The following is a 19,941-nucleotide window of genomic DNA, read 5'->3' as shown; positions in this document are numbered from 1 at the left end:
ATACATCTTCTTCTTGCCCCAATTGCCCTCCAACTCTGCTCTTTTAATCTCTGACATCCAAGTTAGATCATTTTCCCATTACTCCTTTTAACCCCTTTTCTTTTTTTCTGCCTGAGATCTGTTTCATACTGTACATTGAATGTGGTTAACAAAAAGTATTTCTCGTCATTTTTCAAAAACCCAATAGAAGCAACATTTTACAAAGATAATGTTGTTTAAACAATGTGTACAAACAAGTCATGTATTTCTCTTTATGAAAATGTTCTCATGGTTATTTAGTTCATATTGGTCATCATTCATTAGTGAGTGTTACCCATATCCGCTCAAGAGCCATCTGTGTGACTGTATTCAGTACTACCAGCTATGTAGTCAAGGCCGAGTGGTTAAGGCGATGGACTTGAAATCCATTGGGGTTTCCCCGCGCAGGTTCAAATCCTGCTGACTACGTTGACTTTTTCAGTGGTAACGTGTTATTAAAAACTTCACTGCACTTTGCATTTTGTTTGTATCTGCTTGGCAAAGCAATCTTTACTTACTGGAATATGTGGCACACTAAAGAAGAAAACACTCTGAATTCTTCAAACATTTTCCAAGTTATACATTTTAGGGTGCTGCTGGCTGTAAAACATTTAATAAAGAACTCCATTTCAATAAATGCATTGTCTTCTATTGATAAGTATCTCTATGCTGCAACATAGTGCTAAGAGGTCATTTGTGTGCAATACTTTGCACAACATAAAATAGAGGAGAAACGGCTTACCCCTACAGAAATAACTTAAGTTAAGTTTCTGAATGTCTCTCTGCTATATCATCCTGGATGGCTCTCCGACGCCTTAAACTCAACATGGCTAAAACAGAGCTCCTCATACTTCCTCCCAAACCTGGCCCTACTACCTCCTTCCACATTACTGTTGGAACTACAATCATTCACCCAGTAGCCCAAGCACGCTGCCTAGGGGTCACACTTGACTCCTCTCTCACATTTGCCCCTCACATTCAAAACATTTCTAAAACTTGTCGCTTTTTCCTCCGCAATATAACAAAGATACGCCCTTTCCTCTGTTGCTCGACTGCTAAAACTCTGACTCAGGCCCTCATTCTCTCCCGTCTTGATTACTGTAAACTCCTGCTGTCCGGCCTTCCTGCCTCTCACCTGTCTCCCCTACAATCTATCCTAAACGCTGCTGCCAGAATCACTCTACTCTTTCCTAGATCCGTCTCAGCATCTCCCCTCATGAAATCCCTCTCCTGGCTTCCGATCAAATCCCGCATCTCACACTCCATTCTTCTCCTCACTTTTAAAGCTTTACATTCTTCTGCCCCTCCTTACATCTCATCCCTAATTTCTCGTTATGCACCATCCAGACTCTTGCGTTCTTCTCAAGGATGTCTTCTTTCTACCCCCTTTGTATCTAAAGCCCTCTCCCGCCTTAAACTTTTCTCACTTTCTGCCCCACACCTCTGGAATGCCCTTCCCCTCAGTACCCGACTAGCACCCTCTCTATCCACCTTTAAGACCCACCTTAAGACACACTTGCTTAAAGAAGCATATGAATAGCACTGTGGATATTCTGAACACGATACATAAAGCTTGGCCCCCTGCAGACGCACTTACCAGAACTCCCTCCTACTGTCTCTATACGTTCTACCTACCAATTAGACTGTAAGCTCCTCGGGGCAGGGACTCCTCTTCCGAAATGTTACTTTTATGTCTAAAGCACTTATTCCCATGATCTGTTATTTATATTATCTGTTATTTATTTGATTACCCCATGTATTACTACTGTAAAGCGCTATGTACATTAATGGCGCTATATAAATAAAGACATACAATACAATAAGGTGACAAAGGATAATGAGCACTTTAGTGTGAGAGTGAGGGAATTCTTCCACTTTATAATTACAGATAATATTTGAATTCTTCTTAAGGACTGTGCTAAGTACTGCATGTATTGAGATGTGTACATTCTTTACAGTCTGCCAAAACTATATTGTTTAAATATAATGGGAATAATCAATGTTATAGTTCAACTGCTTATCACACTTCAGCACAAATAGCTTTTTGTTATGAAAAAGCATTTGTAATGTTTTATTGTTATCATTCACAAAAGATAAGCAGGGCTTTCTAAACCTGTTGAAGAAATAAACAACTTAGCTTGAATTTTACTGAAAAATGGTCATTAATATACTCTAATAATTGTACTGTAACTTCCTGAAGTTTACAGAAAAGTAAGAAATTAATCAAATGTAAACTTTATGGAATCTTTTGTGAAACAGAATGATTTGCATTAAGATCAAATGTAATTTGTACTTTGATATTAAATTCAGAGACAGAACATTTTATATTAAAATCAGATTTAATTTTTTGGGGGGTTCAATATGATCTTTTAGGGGTTCTGTATGTTTTGTCTTGCAGATTAACAATATTGAATACCTAATTCTTGGACATGTTTATTTTGTTGATACTTTTGCCATAGTCTGCATATTGATAGTTCCCTCTAGATACCCAAGAGATCAATGTTGGTATCCCTCCAACCTTTGTATGTCAAAATTGATCAAAAGCAGAAAAAAACAAGATAAATGCTGCACACCAAAAACTGAAAACTCTAACTGATACTTGTTGTTACTGGTGCTCTTGATCCAGGGAGTCCCTGTGAATGACAGACTCCAAAGTCAGCAAAAAAAACAGAGGTTTCAGGGCTCTACGGATTTAAAGAATTTATTAAATCAAATACACAACGGTTCAACCATCAAAAAGTGGTCTTTCTCACTTGAGAAAGACAACTTTTTGAAGGTTGAAACGTTGTGTATTTGATATAATAAATTCTTTAAATCCGTAGAGCCCTGAACCCTCTGTTTAAAATTGATCAAAAGACATGATTTTTTGAGTGAGTTGCAAAGTTCAAATGTGTTGGAATATTTTATTCTATGCTTAAGGCATATAAAATATCTTTAATATTAACATCAAGCCTTGTTCCTTCATATTTACTTTAACTGTGTTACTCAAATCTTCAATGTGGTTTTAGCATGTTTTCTCAGGAGGTAGGTGGAGGAAATGTAATAACAACAGATTATGAGAGAGGTGAGAAGTGGTTTACATATGGTGAGCAAGATACGAATGTGAGAGGTGAATAGTAGGGTTAAGAAGGGGGGATAGGCTGACCCTTTCTTAGTACAGATAGACAGGATGCTCATTAAAGATTGCCTTTTTAGGATACAGGAATCTGGAAATATATGTATCCTCTTGACCCAAATAATGAGTAGCATTGGCTCCACTGGTGTATTTTGGTTTGAAAAAAGGAAGAATGTGCTTGGACAGCTCTCATTTTTTTATTTTTTTAAATCATACATCATCAATTACCAATATCTTCTTGCCCACATTGAGACACCTATTGAATTTGACTGCTCTACATGCGCTCCAATGTAAGCCAAATAGGAAAATGAGGAAATGTTGTTTTTAATGTAAAAGATTACATTTTACAATTTACATCCATAGGCCTTTTATTTAACATTGTATACATTCAAACAATGCTATTGGTTGATGAAACAAAAAAAGGGTTTGCTTCAGGTGAGGATTGAACTCACAACCTCGGCATAGCTTAGCATATACTGACATATAAGTGCCATGCGCTAACCTATTACGCCATTGGAGCATGTTCCTGTAATGATCCATGTTAATCTTGCCCCAATTGCCCTCCAACTCTGCTCTTTTAATCTCTGACATCCAAGTTAGATCATTTTCCCATTACTCCTTTTAACCCCTTTTCTTTTTTTTCTGCCTCAGATCTGTTTCATACTGTACATTGAATGTGGTTAACAAAAAGTATTTCTCGTCATTGTTCAAAAACCCAATAGAAGCAACATTTTACAAAGATAATGTTGTTTAAACAATGTGTACAAACAAGTCATGTATTTCTTTTTATGAAAATGTTCTCATGGTTATTTAGTTCATATTGGTCATCATTCATTAGTGAGTGTTACCCATATCCGCTCAAGAGCCATCTGTGTGACTGTATTCAGTACTACCAGCTATGTAGTCATGGCTGAGTGGACTTGAAATCCATTGGGGTTTCCCCGCGCAGGTTCAAATCCTGCTGACTACGTTGACTTTTTCAGTGTTAACGTGTTATTAAAAACTTCACTGCACTTTGCATTTTGTTTGTATCTGCTTGGCAAAGCAATCTTTACTTACTGGAATATGTGGCACACTAAAGAAGAAAACACTCTGAATTCATCAAACATTTTACAAGTTATACATTTTAGGGTGCTGCTGGCTGTAAAACATTTAATAAAGAACTCCATTTCAATAAATGCATTGTCTTCTATTGATAAGTATCTCTATGCTGCAACATAGTGCTAAGAGGTCATTTGTGTGCAATACTTTGCACAACATAAAATAGAGGAGAAACGGCTTACCCCTACAGAAATAACTTAAGGTGACAAAGGATAATGAGCACTTTAGTGTGAGAGTGAGGGAATTCTTCCACTTTATAATTACAGATAATATTTGAATTCTTCTTAAGGACTGTGCTAAGTACTGCATGTATTGAGATGTGTACATTCTTTACATTCTGCCAAAACTATATTGTTTAAATTTAATGGGAATAATCAATGTTATAGTTCAACTGCTTATCACACTTCAGCACAAATAGCTTTTTGTTATGAAAAAGCATTTGTAATGTTTTATTGTTATCATTCACAAAAGATAAGCATGGCTTTCTAAACCTGTTGAAGAAATAAACAACTTAGCTTGAACTTTACGGAAAAATGGTCATTAATGTACTGTAATAATTGTACTGTAACTTCCTGAAGTTTACAGAAAATTAAGAAATTAATCAAATGTAAACTTTATGGAATCTTTTGTGAAACAGAATGATTCTCATTAAGAACAAATGTACTTTGTAATTTGAAATTAAATTCAGAGACAGAACATTTTATATTAAAATCAGATTTATTTTTTGGGGGGTTCAATATGATCTTATAGGGGTTCTGTATGTTTCTGTCTTGCAGATTAACAATATTGAATACCTAATTCTTGGACATGTTTATTTTGTTGATACTTTTGCCATAATCTGCATATTGATAGTTCCCTCTAGATATCCAAGAGATCAATGTTGGTATCCCTCCACCCTTTGTATGTCAAAATTGATCAAAAGCAGAAAAAAAACAAGATAAATGCTGCACACCAAAAACTGAAAACTCTAACTGATACTTGCTGTTACTGGTGCTCTTGATCCAGGGGAGTCCCTGTGAATGACAGACTCCAAAGTCAGCAAAAAAACCAGAGGGTTCAGGGCTCTACGGATTTAAAGAATTTATTAAATCAAATACACAACGTTTCAACCATCAAAAAGTGGTCTTTCTCACTTGAGAAACACCACTTTTTGATGGTTGAAACGTTGTGTATTTGATATAATAAATTCTTTAAATCCGTAGAGTCCTGAACCCTCTGTTTAAAATTGATCAAAAGACATGAGTTTTTGAGTGAGTTGCAAAGTTCAAATGTGTTGGAATATTTTATTCTATGCTTAAGGCATTTAAAATATCTTTAATATTAACATCAAGCCTTGTTCCTTCATATTTACTTTAACTGTGTTACTCAAATCTTCAATGTGGTTTTAGCATGTTTTCCTTTAGCTTGCTATGTAATTGGCAAAAAAAGAAGATTCTTTATTCCTCTTCTATGTTGTCAGTTATGATTGCCCACTCTGATAAAGCATAAAGCATAAAGCAAGTAAAACTGAAAGAAAAGGTGGTCGTACATGCAAAACTTCTTTCAGCACTCTTGGTTTCTACCACATACAAGATCCACTCACCTATAGCAATAAGAGAATTTATTCAATTGAAGACTCTGGTGAAATAGCATGGGGTTGTGCTACAGTGAGGATTAACTCTTAAGAGGGATTTATACTTGTTTGGATTTAAAAACAAAACATAGAAAGCTTTTGTTCCACCACCGCCATTCAGGTGCAAATTGTGTTTGAAAAAATATTTCAGGCTTGATTGAAAGGTAGAATGTGACTTTGCTAGGGTGAATTTTAACTCTTAATGGGGTTTTGTATTGAGTTTAGATTTGTTTATTAATCATTCTCAGGGGGTAGGAGGAGGAACTGTAATAACAACAGATTATGAGAGAGGTGAGAAGTGGTTTACATATGGTGAGCAAGATACGAATGTGAGAGGTGAATAGTTGGGTTAAGAAGGGGGATAGGCTGACCCCTACTTAGTACAGATAGACAGGATGCTCATTAAAGATTGCCTTTTTAGGATATATACATCTGGAAATATATGTATCCTCTAGACCCAAATAATGGGTAGCATTAGCTCCACTGGTGTATTTTGGTTTGAAAAAAGGAAGAATTTGCTTGGACAGCTCTCATTTTTTTATTTTTTTAAATCATAGATCATCACTTACCAATATCTTCTTGCCCACATTGAGACACCTATTGAATTTGATTGCTTTACATGCGCTCCAATGTAAGCCAAATAGCAAAATGTGGAAATGTTGTTTTTAATGTAAAAGATTACATTTTACAATTTACATCCATAGGCCTTTTATTAAATATTGTATACATTCAAACAATGCTATTGGTTGATGAAACAAAAAAAGGGTTTGCTTCAGGTGAGGCTTGAACTCACAACCTCGGCATAGCTTAGCATATACTGACATATAAGTACTGTGCGCTAACCGATTACGACACTGGAGCATGTTCCTGTAATGATCCATCTGCTTCTTGCCCCAATTGCCCTCCAACTCTGCTCTTTTAATCTCTGACATCCAAGTTAGATCATTTTCCCATTACTCCTTTTAACCCCTTTTCTTTTTTTCTGCCTGAGATCTGTTTCATACTGTACATTGAATGTGGTTAACAAAAAGTATTTCTCGTCATTTTTCAAAAACCCAATAGAAGCAACATTTTACAAAGATAATGTTGTTTAAACAATGTGTACAAACAAGTCATGTATTTCTCTTTATGAAAATGTTCTCATGGTTATTTAGTTCATATTGGTCATCATTCATTAGTGAGTGTTACCCATATCCGCTCAAGAGCCATCTGTGTGACTGTATTCAGTACTACCAGCTATGTAGTCATGGCCGAGTGGTTAAGGCGATGGACTTGAAATCCATTGGGGTTTCCCCGCGCAGGTTCAAATCCTGCTGACTACGTTGACTTTTTCAGTGGTAACGTGTTATTAAAAACTTCACTGCACTTTGCATTTTGTTTGTATCTGCTTGGCAAAGCAATCTTTACTTACTGGAATATGTGGCACACTAAAGAAGAAAACACTCTGAATTCTTCAAACATTTTCCAAGTTATACATTTTAGGGTGCTGCTGGCTGTAAAACATTTAATAAAGAACTCCATTTCAATAAATGCATTGTCTTCTATTGATAAGTATCTCTATGCTGCAACATAGTGCTAAGAGGTCATTTGTGTGCAATACTTTGCACAACATAAAATAGAGGAGAAACGGCTTACCCCTACAGAAATAACTTAAGGTGACAAAGGATAATGAGCACTTTAGTGTGAGAGTGAGGGAATTCTTCCACTTTATAATTACAGATAATATTTGAATTCTTCTTAAGGACTGTGCTAAGTACTGCATGTATTGAGATGTGTACATTCTTTACAGTCTGCCAAAACTATATTGTTTAAATATAATGGGAATAATCAATGTTATAGTTGAACTGCTTATCACACTTCAGCACAAATAGCTTTTTGTTATGAAAAAGCATTTGTAATGTTTTATTGTTATAATTCACAAAAGATAAGCAGGGCTTTCTAAACCTGGTGAAGAAATAAACAACTTAGCTTGAATTTTACTGAAAAATGATCATTAATGTACTGTAATAATTGTACTGTAACTTCCTGAAGTTTACAGAAAATTAAGAAATTAATCAAATGTAAACTTTATGGAATCTTTTGTGAAACAGAATGATTCTCATTAAGAACAAATGTACTTTATACTTTGATATTAAATTCAGAGACAGAACATGTTATATTAAAATCAGATTTATTATTTGGGGGGGTTCAATATGATCTTATAGGGGTTCTGTATGTTTTTGTCTTGCAGATTAACAATATTGAATACCTAATTCTTGGACATGTTTATTTTGTTGATACTTTTGCCATAGTCTGCATATTGATAGTTCCCTCTAGATACCCAAGAGATCAATGTTGGTATCCCTCCACCCTTTGTATGTCAAAATTGATCAAAAGCAGAAAAAAACAAGATAAATGCTGCACACCAAAAACTGAAAACTGTAACTGAAACTTGTTGTTACTGGTGCTCTTGATCCAGGGGAGTCCCTGTGAATGACAGACTCCAAAGTCAGCAAAAAAAACAGAGGGTTCAGGGCTCTACGGATTTAAAGAATTTATTAAATCAAATACACAACGTTTCAACCATCAAAAAGTGGTCTTTCTCACTTGAGAAAGACCACTTTTTGATGGTTGAAATGTTGTGTATTTGATATAATAAATTCTTTAAATCCGTAGAGCCCTGAACCCTCTGTTTAAAATTGATCAAAAGACATGATTTTTTGAGTGAGTTGCAAAGTTCAAATGTGTTGGAATATTTTATTCTATGCTTAAGGCATTTAAAATATCTTTAATATTAACATCAAGCCTTGTTCCTTCATATTTACTTTAACTGTGTTACTCAAATCTTCAATGTGGTTTTAGCATGTTTTCCTTTAGCTTGCTATGTAATTGGCAAAAAAAGAAGATTCTTTATTCCTCTTCTATGTTGTCATTTATGATTGCCCACTCTGATAAAGCATAAAGCATAAAGCAAGTAAAACTGAAAGAAAAGGTGGTCGTACATGCAAAACTTCTTTCAGCACTCTTGGTTTCTACCACATACAAGATCCACTCGCCTATAGCAATAAGAGAATTTATTCAATTGAAGACTCTGGTGAAAAAGCATGGGGTTGTGCTACAGTGAGGATTAACTCTTAAGAGGGATTTATATTTGTTTGGATTTAAAAACAAAACGTAGAAAGCTTTTGTTCCACCACCGCCATTCAGGTGCAAATTGTGTTTGAAAAAATATTTCAGGCTTGATTGAAAGGTAGAATGTGACTTTGCTAGGGTGAATTTTAACTCTTAATGAGGTTTTGTATTGAGTTTAGATTTGTTTATTAATCATTCTCAGGGGGTAGGTGGAGGAAATGTAATAACAACAGATTATGAGAGAGGTGAGAAGTGGTTTACATATGGTGAACAATATACGAATGTGAGAGGTGAATAGTTGGGTTAAGAAGGGGGGATAGGCTGACCCCTACTTAGTACAGATAGACAGGATGCTCATTAAAGATTGCCTTTTTAGGATATATACATCTGGAAATATATGTATCCTCTAGACCCAAATAATGGGTAGCATTGGCTCCACTGGTGTATTTTGGTTTGAAAAAAGGAAGAATTTGCTTGGACAGCTCTCATTTTTTTATTTTTTTAAATCATACATCATCAATTACCAATATCTTCTTGCCCACATTGAGACACCTATTGAATTTGACTGCTTTACATGCGCTCCAATGTAAGCCAAATAGCAAAATGCGTAAATGTTGTTTTTAATGTAAAATATTACATTTTACAATTTACATCCATAGGCCTTTTATTTAACATTGTATACATTCAAACAATGCTATTGGTTGATGAAACAAAAAAAGGGTTTGCTTCAGGTGAAGCTTGAACTCACAACCTCGGCATAGCTTTGCATATACTGACATATAAGTACCGTGCGCTAACCGATTACGCCACTGGAGCATGTTCCTGGAATGATACATCTTCTTCTTGCCCCAATTGCCCTCCAACTCTGCTCTTTTAATCTCTGACATCCAAGTTAGATCATTTTCCCATTACTCCTTTTAACCCCTTTTCTTTTTTTCTGCCTGAGATCTGTTTCATACTGTACATTGAATGTGGTTAACAAAAAGTATTTCTCGTCATTTTTCAAAAACCCAATAGAAGCAACATTTTACAAAGATAATGTTGTTTAAACAATGTGTACAAACAAGTCATGTATTTCTCTTTATGAAAATGTTCTCATGGTTATTTAGTTCATATTGGTCATCATTCATTAGTGAGTGTTACCCAGATCCGCTCAAGAGCCATCTGTGTGACTGTATTCAGTACTACCAGCTATGTAGTCAAGGCCGAGTGGTTAAGGCGATGGACTTGAAATCCATTGGGGTTTCCCCGCGCAGGTTCAAATCCTGCTGACTACGTTGACTTTTTCAGTGGTAACGTGTTATTAAAAACTTCACTGCACTTTGCATTTTGTTTGTATCTGCTTGGCAAAGCAATCTTTACTTACTGGAATATGTGGCACACTAAAGAAGAAAACACTCTGAATTCTTCAAACATTTTCCAAGTTATACATTTTAGGGTGCTGCTGGCTGTAAAACATTTAATAAAGAACTCCATTTCAATAAATGCATTGTCTTCTATTGATAAGTATCTCTATGCTGCAACATAGTGCTAAGAGGTCATTTGTGTGCAATACTTTGCACAACATAAAATAGAGGAGAAACGGCTTACCCCTACAGAAATAACTTAAGGTGACAAAGTATAATGAGCACTTTAGTGTGAGAGTGAGGGGATTCTTCCACTTTATAATTACAGATAATATTTGAATTCTTCTTAAGGACTGTGCTAAGTACTGCATGTATTGAGATGTGTACATTCTTTACAGTCTGCCAAAACTATATTGTTTAAATATAATGGGAATAATCAATGTTATAGTTGAACTGCTTATCACACTACAGCACAAATAGCTTTTTGTTATGAAAAAGCATTTGTAATGTTTTATTGTTATCATTCACAAAAGATAAGCAGGGCTTTCTAAACCTGGTGAAGAAATAAACAACTTAGCTTGAATTTTACTGAAAAATGATCATTAATGTACTGTAATAATTGTACTGTAACTTCCTGAAGTTTACAGAAAATTAAGAAATTAATCAAATGTAAACTTTATGGAATCTTTTGTGAAACAGAATGATTCTCATTAAGAACAAATGTACTTTATACTTTGATATTAAATTCAGAGACAGAACATGTTATATTAAAATCAGATTAGTTATTTGGGGGGGTTCAATATGATCTTATAGGGGTTCTGTATGTTTTTGTCTTGCAGATTAACAATATTGAATACCTAATTCTTGGACATGTTTATTTTGTTGATACTTTTGCCATAGTCTGCATATTGATAGTTCCCTCTAGATACCCAAGAGATCAATGTTGGTATCCCTCCACCCTTTGTATGTCAAAATTGATCAAAAGCAGAAAAAAACAAGATAAATGCTGCACACCAAAAACTGAAAACTGTAACTGATACTTGTTGTTACTGGTGCTCTTGATCCAGGGGAGTCCCTGTGAATGACAGACTCCAAAGTCAGCAAAAAAAACAGAGGGTTCAGGGCTCTACGGATTTAAAGAATTTATTAAATCAAATACACAACGTTTCAACCATCAAAAAGTGGTCTTTCTCACTTGAGAAAGACCACTTTTTGATGGTTGAAATGTTGTGTATTTGATATAATAAATTCTTTAAATCCGTAGAGCCCTGAACCCTCTGTTTAAAATTGATCAAAAGACATGATTTTTTGAGTGAGTTGCAACGTTCAAATGTGTTGGAATATTTTATTCTATGCTTAAGGCATTTAAAATATCTTTAATATTAACATCAAGCCTTGTTCCTTCATATTTACTTTAACTGTGTTACTCAAATCTTCAATGTGGTTTTAGCATGTTTTCCTTTAGCTTGCTATGTAATTGGCAAAAAAAAGAAGATTCTTTATTCCTCTTCTATGTTGTCATTTATGATTGCCCACTCTGATAAAGCATAAAGTATAAAGCAAGTAAAACTGAAAGAAAAGGTGGTCGTACATGCAAAACTTCTTTCAGCACTCTTGGTTTCTACCACATACAAGATCCACTCGCCTATAGCAATAAGAGAATTTATTCAATTGAAGACTCTGGTGAAATAGCATGGGGTTGTGCTACAGTGAGGATTAACTCTTAAGAGGGATTTATACTTGTTTGGATTTAAAAACAAAACGTAGAAAGCTTTTGTTCCACCACCGCCATTCAGGTGCAAATTGTGTTTGAAAAAATATTTCAGGCTTGATTGAAAGGTAGAATGTGACTTTGCTAGGGTGAATTTTAACTCTTAATGAGGTTTTGTATTGAGTTTAGATTTGTTTATGAATCATTCTCAGGGGGTAGGTGGAGGAAATGTAATAACAACAGATTATGAGAGAGGTGAGAAGTGGTTTACATATGGTGAGCAAGATACGAATGTGAGAGGTGAATAGTTGGGTTAAGAAGGGGGGATAGGCTGACCCCTACTTAGTACAGATAGACAGGATGCTCATTAAAGATTGCCTTTTTAGGATATATACATCTGGAAATATATGTATCCTCTAGACCCAAATAATGGGTAGCATTGGCTCCACTGGTGTATTTTGGTTTGAAAAAAGGAAGAATTTGCTTGGACAGCTCTCATTTTTTTATTTTTTTAAATCATACATCATCAATTACCAATATCTTCTTGCCCACATTGAGACACCTATTGAATTTGACTGCTTTACATGCGCTCCAATGTAAGCCAAATAGCAAAATGCGGAAATGTTGTTTTTAATGTAAAAGATTACATTTTACAATTTACATCCATAGGCCTTTTATTTAACATTGAATACATTCAAACAATGCTATTGGTTGATGAAACAAAGAAAGGGTTTGCTTCAGGAGGCTTGAACTCACAACCTCGGCATAGCTTAGCATATACTGACATATAAATACCGTGCGCTAACCGATTACGCCACTGGAGCATGTTCCTGTAATGATCCATCTTCTTCTTGCCCCAATTACCCTCCAACTCTGCTCTTTTAATCTCTGACATCCAAGTTAGATCATTTTCCCATTACTCCTTTTAACCCCTTTTCTTTTTTTCTGCCTGAGATCTGTTACATACTGTACATTGAATGTGGTTAACAAAAAGTATTTCTCGTCATTTTTCAAAAACCCAATAGAAGCAACATTTTACAAAGATAATGTTGTTTAAACAATGTGTACAAACAAGTCATGTATTTCTCTTTATGAAAATGTTCTCATGGTTATTTAGTTCATATTGGTCATCATCCATTAGTGAGTGTTACCCATATCCACTCAAGAGCCATCTGTGTGACTGTATTCAGTACTACCAGCTATGTAGTCATGGCCGAGTGGTTAAGGCGATGGACTAGAAATCCATTGGGGTTTCCCCGCGCAGGTTCAAATCCTGCTGACTACGTTGACTTTTTCAGTGGTAACGTGTTATTAAAAACTTCACTGTACTTTTCATTTTGTTTGTATCTGCTTGGCAAAGCAATCTTTACTTACTGGAATATGTGGCACACTAAAGAAGAAAACACTCTGAATTCTTCAAACATTTTCCAAGTTATACATTTTAGGGTGCTGCTGGCTGTAAAACATTTAATAAAGAACTCCATTTCAATAAATGCATTGTCTTCTATTGATAAGTATCTCTATGCTGCAACATAGTGCTAAGAGGTCATTTGTGTGCAATACTTTGCACAACATAAAATAGAGGAGAAACGGCTTACCCCTACAGAAATAACTTAAGTTAAGTTTCTGAATGTCTCTCTGCTATATCATCCTGGATGGCTCTCCGACGCCTTAAACTCAACATGGCTAAAACAGAGCTCCTCATACTTCCTCCCAAACCTGGCCCTACTACCTCCTTCCACATTACTGTTGGAACTACAATCATTCACCCAGTAGCCCAAGCACGCTGCCTAGGGGTCACACTTGACTCCTCTCTCACATTTGCCCCTCACATTCAAAACATTTCTAAAACTTGTCGCTTTTTCCTCCGCAATATAACAAAGATACGCCCTTTCCTCTGTTGCTCGACTGCTAAAACTCTGACTCAGGCCCTCATTCTCTCCCGTCTTGATTACTGTAAACTCCTGCTGTCCGGCCTTCCTGCCTCTCACCTGTCTCCCCTACAATCTATCCTAAACGCTGCTGCCAGAATCACTCTACTCTTTCCTAGATCCGTCTCAGCATCTCCCCTCATGAAATCCCTCTCCTGGCTTCCGATCAAATCCCGCATCTCACACTCCATTCTTCTCCTCACTTTTAAAGCTTTACATTCTTCTGCCCCTCCTTACATCTCATCCCTAATTTCTCGTTATGCACCATCCAGACTCTTGCGTTCTTCTCAAGGATGTCTTCTTTCTACCCCCTTTGTATCTAAAGCCCTCTCCCGCCTTAAACTTTTCTCACTTTCTGCCCCACACCTCTGGAATGCCCTTCCCCTCAGTACCCGACTAGCACCCTCTCTATCCACCTTTAAGACCCACCTTAAGACACACTTGCTTAAAGAAGCATATGAATAGCACTGTGGATATTCTGAACACGATACATAAAGCTTGGCCCCCTGCAGACGCACTTACCAGAACTCCCTCCTACTGTCTCTATACGTTCTACCTACCAATTAGACTGTAAGCTCCTCGGGGCAGGGACTCCTCTTCCGAAATGTTACTTTTATGTCTAAAGCACTTATTCCCATGATCTGTTATTTATATTATCTGTTATTTATTTGATTACCCCATGTATTACTACTGTAAAGCGCTATGTACATTAATGGCGCTATATAAATAAAGACATACAATACAATAAGGTGACAAAGGATAATGAGCACTTTAGTGTGAGAGTGAGGGAATTCTTCCACTTTATAATTACAGATAATATTTGAATTCTTCTTAAGGACTGTGCTAAGTACTGCATGTATTGAGATGTGTACATTCTTTACAGTCTGCCAAAACTATATTGTTTAAATATAATGGGAATAATCAATGTTATAGTTCAACTGCTTATCACACTTCAGCACAAATAGCTTTTTGTTATGAAAAAGCATTTGTAATGTTTTATTGTTATCATTCACAAAAGATAAGCAGGGCTTTCTAAACCTGTTGAAGAAATAAACAACTTAGCTTGAATTTTACTGAAAAATGGTCATTAATATACTCTAATAATTGTACTGTAACTTCCTGAAGTTTACAGAAAAGTAAGAAATTAATCAAATGTAAACTTTATGGAATCTTTTGTGAAACAGAATGATTTGCATTAAGATCAAATGTACTTTGTACTTTGATATTAAATTCAGAGACAGAACATTTTATATTAAAATCAGATTTAATTTTTTGGGGGGTTCAATATGATCTTTTAGGGGTTCTGTATGTTTTGTCTTGCAGATTAACAATATTGAATACCTAATTCTTGGACATGTTTATTTTGTTGATACTTTTGCCATAGTCTGCATATTGATAGTTCCCTCTAGATACCCAAGAGATCAATGTTGGTATCCCTCCAACCTTTGTATGTCAAAATTGATCAAAAGCAGAAAAAAACAAGATAAATGCTGCACACCAAAAACTGAAAACTCTAACTGATACTTGTTGTTACTGGTGCTCTTGATCCAGGGAGTCCCTGTGAATGACAGACTCCAAAGTCAGCAAAAAAAACAGAGGGTTCAGGGCTCTACGGATTTAATGAATTTATTAAATCAAATACACAACGGTTCAACCATCAAAAAGTGGTCTTTCTCACTTGAGAAAGACAACTTTTTGAAGGTTGAAACGTTGTGTATTTGATATAATAAATTCTTTAAATCCGTAGAGCCCTGAACCCTCTGTTTAAAATTGATCAAAAGACATGATTTTTTGAGTGAGTTGCAAAGTTCAAATGTGTTGGAATATTTTATTCTATGCTTAAGGCATTTAAAATATCTTTCATATTAACATCAAGCCTTGTTCCTTCATATTTACTTTAACTGTGTTACTCAAATCTTCAATGTGGTTTTAGCATGTTTTCCTTTAGCTTGCTATGTAATTGGCAAAAAAAGAAGATTCTTTATTCCTCTTCTATGTTGTCATTTATGATTGCCCACTCTGATAAAGCATAAAGCATAAAGCAAGTAAAACTGAAAGAAAAGGTGGTCGTACATGCAAAACTTCTTTCAACACTTTTGGTTTCTACCACATACAAGATCCACTCGCCTATAGCAATAAGAGAATTTATTCAATTGAAGACTCTGGTGAAATAGCATGGGGTTGTGCTACAGTGAGGATTAACTCTTAAGAGGGATTTATACTTGTTTGGATTTAAAAACAAAACGTAGAAAGCTTTTGTTCCACCACCGCCATTCAGGTGCAAATTGTGTTTGAAAAAATATTTCAGGCTTGATTGAAAGGTAGAATGTGGCTTTGCTAGGGTGAATTTTAACTCTTAATTGGGTTTTGTATTGAGTTTAGATTTGTTTATTAATCATTCTCAGGAGGTAGGTGGAGGAAATGTAATAACAACAGATTATGAGAGAGGTGAGAAGTGGTTTACATATGGTGAGCAAGATACGAATGTGAGAGGTGAATAGTAGGGTTAAGAAGGGGGGATAGGCTGACCCTTTCTTAGTACAGATAGACAGGATGCTCATTAAAGATTGCCTTTTTAGGATACAGGAATCTGGAAATATATGTATCCTCTTGACCCAAATAATGAGTAGCATTGGCTCCACTGGTGTATTTTGGTTTGAAAAAAGGAAGAATGTGCTTGGACAGCTCTCATTTTTTTATTTTTTTAAATCATACATCATCAATTACCAATATCTTCTTGCCCACATTGAGACACCTATTGAATTTGACTGCTTTACATGCGCTCCAATGTAAGCCAAATAGGAAAATGAGGAAATGTTGTTTTTAATGTAAAAGATTACATTTTACAATTTACATCCATAGGCCTTTTATTTAACATTGTATACATTCAAACAATGCTATTGGTTGATGAAACAAAAAAAGGGTTTGCTTCAGGTGAGGATTGAACTCACAACCTCGGCATAGCTTAGCATATACTGACATATAAGTGCCATGCGCTAACCTATTACGCCATTGGAGCATGTTCCTGTAATGATCCATGTTAATCTTGCCCCAATTGCCCTCCAACTCTGCTCTTTTAATCTCTGACATCCAAGTTAGATCATTTTCCCATTACTCCTTTTAACCCCTTTTCTTTTTTTTCTGCCTCAGATCTGTTTCATACTGTACATTGAATGTGGTTAACAAAAAGTATTTCTCGTCATTGTTCAAAAACCCAATAGAAGCAACATTTTACAAAGATAATGTTGTTTAAACAATGTGTACAAACAAGTCATGTATTTCTTTTTATGAAAATGTTCTCATGGTTATTTAGTTCATATTGGTCATCATTCATTAGTGAGTGTTACCTATATCCGCTCAAGAGCCATCTGTGTGACTGTATTCAGTACTACCAGCTATGTAGTCATGGCTGAGTGGACTTGAAATCCATTGGGGTTTCCCCGCGCAGGTTCAAATCCTGCTGACTACGTTGACTTTTTCAGTGTTAACGTGTTATTAAAAACTTCACTGCACTTTGCATTTTGTTTGTATCTGCTTGGCAAAGCAATCTTTACTTACTGGAATATGTGGCACACTAAAGAAGAAAACACTCTGAATTCATCAAACATTTTACAAGTTATACATTTTAGGGTGCTGCTGGCTGTAAAACATTTAATAAAGAACTCCATTTCAATAAATGCATTGTCTTCTATTGATAAGTATCTCTATGCTGCAACATAGTGCTAAGAGGTCATTTGTGTGCAATACTTTGCACAACATAAAATAGAGGAGAAACGGCTTACCCCTACAGAAATAACTTAAGGTGACAAAGGATAATGAGCACTTTAGTGTGAGAGTGAGGGAATTCTTCCACTTTATAATTACAGATAATATTTGAATTCTTCTTAAGGACTGTGCTAAGTACTGCATGTATTGAGATGTGTACATTCTTTACATTCTGCCAAAACTATATTGTTTAAATTTAATGGGAATAATCAATGTTATAGTTCAACTGCTTATCACACTTCAGCACAAATAGCTTTTTGTTATGAAAAAGCATTTGTAATGTTTTATTGTTATCATTCACAAAAGATAAGCATGGCTTTCTAAACCTGGTGAAGAAATAAACAACTTAGCATGAATTTTACTGAAAAATGATCATTAATGTACTGTAATAATTGTACTGTAACTTCCTGAAGTTTACAGAAAATTAAGAAATTAATCAAATGTAAACTTTATGGAATCTTTTGTGAAACAGAATGATTCTCATTAAGAACAAATGTACTTTGTAATTTGAAATTAAATTCAGAGACAGAACATTTTATATTAAAATCAGATTTATTTTTTGGGGGGTTCAATATGATATTATAGGGGTTCTGTATGTTTCTGTCTTGCAGATTAACAATATTGAATACCTAATTCTTGGACATGTTTATTTTGTTGATACTTTTGCCATAATCTGCATATTGATAGTTCCCTCTAGATATCCAAGAGATCAATGTTGGTATCCCTCCACCCTTTGTATGTCAAAATTGATCAAAAGCAGAAAAAAAACAAGATAAATGCTGCACACCAAAAACTGAAAACTCTAACTGATACTTGCTGTTACTGGTGCTCTTGATCCAGGGGAGTCCCTGTGAATGACAGACTCCAAAGTCAGCAAAAAAACCAGAGGGTTCAGGGCTCTACGGATTTAAAGAATTTATTAAATCAAATACACAACGTTTCAACCATCAAAAAGTGGTCTTTCTCACTTGAGAAACACCACTTTTTGATGGTTGAAACGTTGTGTATTTGATATAATAAATTCTTTAAATCCGTAGAGTCCTGAACCCTCTGTTTAAAATTGATCAAAAGACATGAGTTTTTGAGTGAGTTGCAAAGTTCAAATGTGTTGGAATATTTTATTCTATGCTTAAGGCATTTAAAATATCTTTAATATTAACATCAAGCCTTGTTCCTTCATATTTACTTTAACTGTGTTACTCAAATCTTCAATGTGGTTTTAGCATGTTTTCCTTTAGCTTGCTATGTAATTGGCAAAAAAAGAAGATTCTTTATTCCTCTTCTATGTTGTCAGTTATGATTGCCCACTCTGATAAAGCATAAAGCATAAAGCAAGTAAAACTGAAAGAAAAGGTGGTCGTACATGCAAAACTTCTTTCAGCACTCTTGGTTTCTACCACATACAAGATCCACTCACCTATAGCAATAAGAGAATTTATTCAATTGAAGACTCTGGTGAAATAGCATGGGGTTGTGCTACAGTGAGGATTAACTCTTAAGAGGGATTTATACTTGTTTGGATTTAAAAACAAAACATAGAAAGCTTTTGTTCCACCACCGCCATTCAGGTGCAAATTGTGTTTGAAAAAATATTTCAGGCTTGATTGAAAGGTAGAATGTGGCTTTGCTAGGGTGAATTTTAACTCTTAATTGGGTTTTGTATTGAGTTTAGATTTGTTTATTAATCATTCTCAGGAGGTAGGTGGAGGAAATGTAATAACAACAGATTATGAGAGAGGTGAGAAGTGGTTTACATATGGTGAGCAAGATACGAATGTGAGAGGTGAATAGTAGGGTTAAGAAGGGGGGATAGGCTGACCCTTTCTTAGTACAGATAGACAGGATGCTCATTAAAGATTGCCTTTTTAGGATACAGGAATCTGGAAATATATGTATCCTCTTGACCCAAATAATGAGTAGCATTGGCTCCACTGGTGTATTTTGGTTTGAAAAAAGGAAGAATGTGCTTGGACAGCTCTCATTTTTTTATTTTTTTAAATCATACATCATCAATTACCAATATCTTCTTGCCCACATTGAGACACCTATTGAATTTGACTGCTTTACATGCGCTCCAATGTAAGCCAAATAGGAAAATGAGGAAATGTTGTTTTTAATGTAAAAGATTACATTTTACAATTTACATCCATAGGCCTTTTATTTAACATTGTATACATTCAAACAATGCTATTGGTTGATGAAACAAAAAAAGGGTTTGCTTCAGGTGAGGA

General features: G+C 35.3%; 4 non-coding genes across 4 annotated transcripts; all 4 read left to right on the top strand.

The window, feature by feature from the left end:
• The first annotated feature begins 365 nt into the window (after window positions 1-365).
• TRNAS-UGA (transfer RNA serine (anticodon UGA)) lies at window positions 366-447 on the top strand. The gene has a single exon. It is a non-coding gene; the product is annotated as a tRNA-Ser (tRNA).
• A 6,639-nt stretch (window positions 448-7,086) lies between these two features.
• On the top strand, window positions 7,087-7,168 carry TRNAS-UGA (transfer RNA serine (anticodon UGA)). Its single transcript has one exon. It is a non-coding gene; the product is annotated as a tRNA-Ser (tRNA).
• A 2,984-nt stretch (window positions 7,169-10,152) lies between these two features.
• On the top strand, window positions 10,153-10,234 carry TRNAS-UGA (transfer RNA serine (anticodon UGA)). Its single transcript has one exon. It is a non-coding gene; the product is annotated as a tRNA-Ser (tRNA).
• Window positions 10,235-13,217: 2,983 nt separating this feature from the next.
• On the top strand, window positions 13,218-13,299 carry TRNAS-AGA (transfer RNA serine (anticodon AGA)). Its single transcript has one exon. It is a non-coding gene; the product is annotated as a tRNA-Ser (tRNA).
• Window positions 13,300-19,941: the final 6,642 nt, after the last annotated feature.

The sequence above is a fragment of the Ascaphus truei genome, assembly GCF_040206685.1.
Source record: "Ascaphus truei isolate aAscTru1 chromosome 12 unlocalized genomic scaffold, aAscTru1.hap1 SUPER_12_unloc_2, whole genome shotgun sequence".
NCBI classification, from domain to species: Eukaryota; Metazoa; Chordata; class Amphibia; order Anura; family Ascaphidae; genus Ascaphus; species Ascaphus truei.
This window is presented reverse-complemented; position numbering and strand designations above follow the sequence as displayed.